The sequence below is a fragment of the Lepus europaeus genome, chromosome 20 (assembly GCF_033115175.1).
Source record: "Lepus europaeus isolate LE1 chromosome 20, mLepTim1.pri, whole genome shotgun sequence".
In the NCBI taxonomy this organism is placed as follows: Eukaryota; Metazoa; Chordata; class Mammalia; order Lagomorpha; family Leporidae; genus Lepus; species Lepus europaeus.
In genome coordinates, this window is record NC_084846.1 from 10,505,840 (window position 1) to 10,512,839 (window position 7,000).

Sequence of the window (7,000 nt, forward strand, 5' to 3'; positions counted from 1 at the left end):
TGTTTTTGTCATGTAAGATTGCTTTAGCTATTCAGGGCCTCATGCTTCCATATGAATTTCAGCATCATTTTTTCTGAGAAGAAAGTCCTTGGTATTTTGATTAGGATCGCATTGAATCTGTAAATTGATTTCTGTAGTATGGACACTTTGATGATACTGATTCTTCCAATACATGAACTTGGAAGAATTTTCCATTTTATGTGTGTGTGTCTCCTTTTTCTTTCTTTAAAGATTTTTTTGATCATAGAGATCTTTGACCTCCTTGGTTAAATTTATTCAAGGGATTTAATCTTTTGTAGCTGTTGTGAATAGGATTGATCTTAGAAGTTCTTTCTCAGCCATGGCATTGCCTGTGTATATAAAAGCTATTGATTTTTGTGTGTTAATACACAATGGGATACTCTTCAGCTATTGGAAGAAGGACATTCTGTCATTCTAGACAACATGAAAGACATCAGGATAAGTACAATATGCCAGGCACAGAAGGACAAATACCACATGACTCACTGAAAAGTAGAATCTTGCAGAGTTGGTCTTATAGAAATAGACAAGGAAAGAGTGGTTAGCAAATGCCAGGGAGTGTAGGGGAAGTGGAGACTGGGGAGTGGCTGGTCAATTGGTACAAGATTCTGATGGACAAGGGGAATAAATTCTGGTGTCTGCTACACAGTAAGATGACTACAGCTAACAACAAGGCTCAGCGTATGCCAAAATATCTACAAGAGAGGATTCTGAATGTTCCCATCTCACAGAAATGCTCCTTGTTTGAGTAATTGATGTGCTAATTACCCTGATTTGATCATAACACTGTGTATACATGTACCCAATGTTCAGTGTCCCCCATAAATTGTGTCAAATAAAATAAAATAAAATAAAATAAAATACAAATACCTCTCTTTTAAATCACAGACATGTGAAAAACTAAGTGACAGTTGATAAATGCAATCTAATTTCTCATTCATGGTGGGAAGAATGACTATATTCTTAAAGTCGTATTTATAAAAAATTGTTATTACAATTTCTAACTCATTACAAGTGAAGAGCCCTTGTTTTACATAGAGAAACAGTTTTCCCCTTCTTGAAGAGGGAAATACCATTCTTCCTGACATGTCTGCACTCACGTCCCCAACCAAACTGTAGGACTGGAGAGCCCTAGGGACTTCTTGAAGATGAGTTCTTCCATCTTGCATTCTGGAGAAAGTGTTGAGTCAAATAGGGTCAGTGGCTGAAAGCTTAGCCCTCTAGGAAGCAGGAGAATCTGCAGAGAAAGAATAATCAACTCTGAGCACACATGACTTCAACCTGGTCTCTTGGGAACAGAGGATCGGCCAGAAAGTTTCTGCCCAGACCAGAGTCCCTACGGGGAAGTCAGGTGCTCATAGGTCAGAGCCCCAGGAGGAAGATGTGCCTACTGTGCAGACAGGGAGCTGTAAATTCACCACAATCTTCCTCTGGCTCAGGGACTGATGTTTGACTCCTTCCTGCTGTCTGTGTAGGACAGAGCTTCATCATCAGCCATCCCTGGAGGAGTCACACCTCTACCCAGAGACCTTCTTCCCAGAGAACCCATGCAGGTGAGTCTGAGAGCCCAGCAGGCCTTGCAGGAAAGGCCCAGAGTGGAAGCTGAGAATGCTTACCCGAGGTCACCTGATAGCCAATCCAGTCTATTTCAGATAGAGAGATTGATGTATTCATTTGCTCTCATGCTGGATTATTGCATTTATTCATGGTGTTAAAACACAGGAGGGTCCACTGAAACCAGCAACACAGGATTCCTTGTTGACAATTAGATGGTCCTAGTGGCAGCACTGCCAGAGCAGGAATTCAGAAGCACAAAGCAGTTCTGTAAAAGTAGAACAGGGATCTGAGAATCTTGGCAATTAAGGGGTGTAAAGAAAGAGGGTGGGGGCCGACACTGTGTCATAGTGGGCTGTATCTGTCTGCAGTGCCGGCACCCCAAATGGGTGCTAGTTCTAGTGCCAGCTGCTCCTCTTCTGATTGAGCTCCCTGTTAATGCACCTGGGAAATCTGCAGAAAATGGTCCAAGTGCTTGGGCCCCTGCACCCATGTGGGAGACCCAGAAGAAGCTCCTGGCTCCTGGCTTTGGATTGGCCGAGCTCCAGCCATTGCAGGCACATGGGGAGTGAACTAGCAGATATGAGATATCTCTGTGTGTGTGTGTGTGTGTGTTTCTGTAACTCTGCCTCTCAAATAAATAAGCAAAATCTTTAAAAAAGAAAGAAAGAAAGAGGGTGGCAGCTCTGGAGGAAAAGACAGGCAATTGAAGGCATTCCAGTTTTAATATTTAATTATCTTTATTTTACTCGAATAGGAGAGAAACAAAAAGAAATAGACAAAGACATACAAACAAAAGAGAGAGCCACTCTCCTCTAGTTCACTCTGAAAATGCCTACAACATTTGGCCTGGCTAAGACTGGGCCAGACCAAAGAAGTCACAGGCCCATAACTCAGTGTGGGTCTCCTATGTGACTGGCAGAAAATACACGTAGCTGAGTTGTCACTGTAACCCCCCCCCCCCCGAGAGTGCATTAGCAGGATGCTGGAATCAGGAGCAGAGCCACGACTCACAGCCGGGCAACCTGATCTGGGATGTGGGTGTCCCAGGCAGCATCTTAAATGTAGCACCAGACATCCAGCTCTGCTGTTTTTAATTTTTGAACTGGTGCAGATTGAGATTTTCTGGTGAGGAGACAGATTCTGAACAAGAGATTTCCTTTCAAACTGAAAACATTGCTGCCTGCCATTTCATGTGTGTGTGTGTTTGTGTATGTGGGGTATGAGTGTATGCATTTGTATGTGGGTGTACACATGTGTGTGAGTGTGCATGTGAGGTGTGCATGTGAGTGTATGTGTGTGCATGTGTGTGTGGGTGTGCATGTGCACATGTGTGCATGTGTTCACATGTGCATGGGATGTGCACATGTGTGTATGTGAATGTGTGCACGTGTGTGTGCATGTTTAAGGGACAGTCAAGTGTGTTACCAAGTCTATAAGACTATCTTACTGCCCTACCCCTGCCTTGGCTTTGTTGATGCAGAATGTTCTTGCCCTCATTCAAGCTGACATTTCATCTTGTATATATGTACATCCATCTTCTCTTCCTGTTATTTCCTACAGTGTCTCTGGGCTTTTCTAGTTATGTCTATTTCTGAAGGTTGCATCACCTCCACCATCATTTGACATCAATTTTTCTTTATCCTTCACTCAGCATCAGCTTTTCCACTCAGAGTCATGTTGGGATCTTCACATAAGTGAAATGATAACATTAGATTCATTTCCTGCTCGCAGTTTTTAAAGACTTATTTATTTATCTGAAAGGCAGAGCTACAGAGAGAGAGAGAGAGAGAGAGAGAGAGAGAGAGAGAGAAAGAGAGAGAGAGAGAGTCTAGCATCCACTGGTTCACTCCCCAAAAGGCCGCAGCAGCCAGGGCGCGCCAGGTTGTAACCAGAGCCAGGAGCTTCTTCCAGGTCTTCCACATGGACACAGGTGCCCAAGCACTTGGGCCATCTTCTACTGCTTGCCCAAGTGCATTAGGAGGGAGATGGATTGGAAGTGGAGCAACTGAGTCTTGAACCAGCTCTCATATGGTATGCCGACATTACTAGCATGGGCTTAATCCCGCTACACCACAATGCCGGCATCTCTCTTTCTCTCTCTCTCTTTCAAATAAAAATCATCAAAAATAAAAGGGTGAAAATGACCATACCAAAATAGAGTCCCACATTTCTTTGTTCATGGGAAGTTTTCAAGCTGGAACTTTGGGTGGAATTTATACTTTTTTTTGGGAAAGAACTTGATTTGGCCCTCATGTGTCATGTCCACATGTTGCCCTATCCAAGCAACCAGGGATGAGAAGGGCACGGTACAAACACAGCCCCAAAAGGCCACGGTATCTGTGTCTGTGTTTGTCTCTGTGTGTTTGTGTGCTTGTGTGCACCTGCTGTGAGATGAGAACAGCGTTCAAGCTGAGTTACCTGGAATCATTATAGCGAGGTGAAAATGTTGGCTGGTGCCATGGCTCACTAGGCTAATCCTCCACCTGCGACGCTGGCACACCGTATTCTAGTCCCAATTGGGGTGCCGGATTCTGTCCCAGTTGCCCCTCTTCCAGTCCAGCTCTCTGCTGTGGCCCGGGAAGGCAGTGAAGGATGGCCCAAGTCCTTGGGCCCTGCACCCGCATGGGAGACCAGGAGAAGCACCTGGCTCCTGGCTTCAGATTGGTGCGGTGCGCCGGCCACAGCATGCCAGCCATAGCAGCCACTGGTGGGTGAACCAATGGAAAAAGGAAGACCTTTCTCTCTGTCTCTATCTCTCACTGTCCACTCTGCCTGTCAAAAAAAGGTGAAAATGTTTCTCAGACAAGTACTCAATCAACATAAGATACTTAGAAGGAATACTGTTCCAACCAGTGGTTGCCTTTTCAAACACAATGATAAAGTCTAATGGTGGATATTAGAGAATGCAGAGGGAAATATGTGCCAGGGGTGGAGAAAGTTTGTTTTGTGTTCACTAGGTTACAGTTAGGGAGAAGTAAGACAATCTTGGGTTCTATTGTATGATAGGGCAACTAAGGTCATGGAAATTCATGATGAATTTCTCTGAAACAAAACTAGAAAGTAGGAGTTTGGAGGTTTTAGACCCTAAAGAAATGCTTCATTTTTGAGTCGATAGATGTCTGTACCCATAGACACACACTGATTGGACACAACACAATGTAGGCAGGTACTCACATATCGCAGGGGACCACAAACATTTTTACATCTGTTTAATTTTTTAATATTTAAAGGATTTTTAATCTTAGAAAACTGAAGAAATACATAGAGAGAATAGTGAAAATATATCATTTCAAAAATGTGAAAGAAAGAGTGGGGGAGGGAGAGAGGGATGAGAGAAGAAGGAGGGGAAGAGAGAAAGAGGAGAAGGAGGAGGAGGAGGGAGAGGAGAGGGAGGAAGGGAAATATGTTATTCTTGAGATTATATCCATGAACTGCATTAAATCTGTTCTCTTTATGTTAGAGTAAATAAAGTTTAAAAAATGAATGAGGTGCAAGAGGCTCCCATGAGGATGATGGAGTCTGGGTTGATGCTTCAGAAGCACCTCAACCTCAGTATCCTGTGTCCCCTCCCCCACCACTCTGCCTCTTGCTCATCACCACTGCCATCCTCACTTCCTGTGGAATGTTCCTGTTCTGTAATAACAGCCACCAGGGGGCCTTCGCACTTCTCATGTCCTTTATGTGATCCATACTTCCACAAACCACCTCATGGCTATGGGTCTCTGGGCAATGACCCCCAGTTTCTAGTCTTACTTAGACAACTGGAAAAAAACACCACACCCTGGAGCCATTCTCCTTTATAGCTGCTTTCATTTTATTTACAGCATTTATCTGTTCTCTTATATTCCATCTCCATCACTGGATTGTAGACAATTTTGTTCTTCTAAGATATTAGACTTCTGACTGGCCAGCGCTTGAAACATGATTGGAAGTCAATTTATACAGTTCAACTGTAGGAAATCATTACTTATCAAAATAGTAGAATATATAGATACATTTAGGGAAAATGCTAAGTGGGAAGGAAACTCTTCTCAGAGATGCTAATAAGAAGTTTCAAATGGAAAAAATGAGTCCTACATTTGACCAGATCCATGCACAGTGTATATAAATCAGTGCTTGCCTGCAACATATAAATGGTAGTTTTCCCCTAAGTGAGCAATGGCTCCTCAGTAATCATGTAATTATCTCTTTCCTGGTAGTCGTCTCAGCCATGGTATCAGGGGACGATTCACAAACTTCAAGATTTCTTCTCCTGGGATTCTCAGAGGAGCCAGAGCTGCAGCCCCTCATATTTGGGCTTTTCCTCTCCATGTACCTGGTCACTGTGGCTGGAAACCTGCTCATCATCCTGGCCATCCTCTCAGACCCCCACCTCCACATGCCCATGTACTTCTTCCTCTCCAACCTGTCCTTGGTGGATGTCTGCTTCACTCCACCACCATCCCGAAGATTCTGGTGAACCTCCAGATGCAGAGCAAAGCCATCACCAAGCAGGCTGCATCACCCAGATGTTCTTCTTCCTGCTTTTTGCAGAGCTGGAAAATTTTGTCCTGGCCATGAAGACCTATGACAGGTTTGTGGCCATCTGTCACCCCCTGCACTACATGGTCATCATGAACCCCCGGCTCTGTGTGCAGCTGGAGCTGGTCTCCTGGGTCATCAGTGTACTTGTTACAAAGCTTAATGGTGCTGTGGATGTCCTTCTGTGTACCCCTGGAAATCCATCACTTTTTCTGTGAACTGAATCAGGTGGCCCAAGTCACCTGCTCTGACACTTTTCTTAATGACATGGTTATATACTTCACACCTGTGCTGCTAGCTATTGGTTCACTGGCTGGGATCCTGTACTCCTACTCTAAGATCATCTCCTCCATCCGTGCAATCTCCTCTGCTCAGAGGATGTATAATGCATTCTCCACCTGTGCCTCTCACCTCTCCGTTGTCTCCTTATTCTGTTGCACAGGTCTAGGTGTCTACCTCACTTCAGCTGTTACCCACAACTCACACTCACCTGCCATGGCCTCGGTGATGTACACGTGGTCACCCCCATGCTGAACCCCTTTACCTACAGTCTGAGGAATAAAGACATAAGAGGGCTCTGGAAACTACACAAGGGTCCATTGCTCTGGAGCTAAGGAAGCACTGATAATTGTAGGACTCAAATGCCTGCACCAGAAATCCTGGTTCCATGACCAAATTGTGAAAGTAGAATTTTCTCCTTCATTTTGGTCCCTGGAGTTGGTGTTACTCTGATTTCCACCCGTGTAATTTAAGCAACTTGCTCTTTACGCCTTCTGCTCTCTTTGGTATCTAAACATCTTTCCTTTTCTTACTTTCCTGCTTTCCCAAAGACTTTCCAAACACAGAAACAGTTGGAATTCACCGTTGTCTCAAGGGATGGTAGGCTATCTTAAGAATAAGT

At 44.3% G+C, this 7,000-nt stretch overlaps 1 pseudogene; it reads left to right on the forward strand.

The window, feature by feature from the left end:
* Positions 1-5,788: 5,788 nt before the first annotated feature.
* Positions 5,789-6,713, forward strand: LOC133749280 (olfactory receptor 7A17-like; annotated as a pseudogene).
* Positions 6,714-7,000: the final 287 nt, after the last annotated feature.